This window comes from Octopus bimaculoides, chromosome 7 (genome assembly GCF_001194135.2).
Source record: "Octopus bimaculoides isolate UCB-OBI-ISO-001 chromosome 7, ASM119413v2, whole genome shotgun sequence".
Classification (NCBI taxonomy): Eukaryota; Metazoa; Mollusca; class Cephalopoda; order Octopoda; family Octopodidae; genus Octopus; species Octopus bimaculoides.
The window spans coordinates 77,477,557-77,478,555 of record NC_068987.1 but is presented as its reverse complement, the minus strand read 5'-3'; the positions used below and the strand labels follow the sequence as shown (position 1 = coordinate 77,478,555).

General features: G+C 39.3%; 1 non-coding gene across 1 annotated transcript; it reads right to left on the bottom strand.

Annotated features, from left to right (window-relative positions):
• Positions 1–474: 474 nt before the first annotated feature.
• LOC128248409 (U2 spliceosomal RNA) lies at positions 475–671 on the bottom strand. Its single transcript, XR_008264654.1, has one exon. It is a non-coding gene; the product is annotated as a U2 spliceosomal RNA (small nuclear RNA).
• Positions 672–999: the final 328 nt, after the last annotated feature.

Below are 999 nucleotides of genomic sequence, written 5' to 3'. Positions count from 1 at the left end.
TTTTTTTTCATCGTTGTCACCACTTTTGTTTTTTTTACTGCTTTGTTTTCGCCCCCTTCGAACAGAAAAACTCTACATTTGTATTTTGTCTCCTCTGTGTTGAGCCCTGTGTGGCTAATAAAGAAACCTATTTGTCTCTCTGTTCATCTATCTATCTATCTATCTATCTATCTATCTATCTATCTATCTATCTATCTATCTATCTATCTATCTGTCTGTCTGTCTGTCTGTCTGTCTGTCTGTCTGTCTGTCTGTCTGTCTTTGAATGCGTTTGTTCGTTCTCCCTCACAGTTTGACAACCAGTATTAATTGTTTACGCTCCTGTAACACAGCGGTTCGGCAACAAGGTCGATAGAATAAGTTCCAGACTTAAACATATAAGTAGTCGGATTTATTCGACTAAACCCTTCAATGTGGTACCCTAGAATGGTCGCATTCCAGTGACTGAAACAAGGAAAATGTAAAGATAACCATGTGCTACAACACGTATCTCATTTTTGCAATACGAAATCAGATCATAGCAAAGATGGAACAAACACCAACATCTTCGTCGATAATCAAAATTCAATTTAAAATCGAAGTTCTCATATTAAGAACACATCAGATTTTAAAGCTGGTTGGAACAGAACAGATATTAAATTTTTATCCTACCGAATATGCTGAGAAGTGGTTTTGGTTTTGGTTCAGTGAGGGAACCTATTTGTGGTCTTTTAGCCTGCGAGAAATAACAGCATAGTTTCTCTCAAATCATATCTTATTCTCTGAAATAAGGAATTATGTATTGGATAATGTTAAGTCTGAACATAAGCAACAACAAAAAACATAAAACTGGATGGGCGCGGGTCTTTGATCTTTGATCTGCTTGATCAGAGCTGACCTGGAAGTAATCAAAATCAACAGCTGTGGCAGCAGTAGCAGCAGCAGCAATAACACCAGCACCACCACCAGCACCGGCACCACCAGCACCAGCACCACCACCAGCACCGGCACCACCAGCAC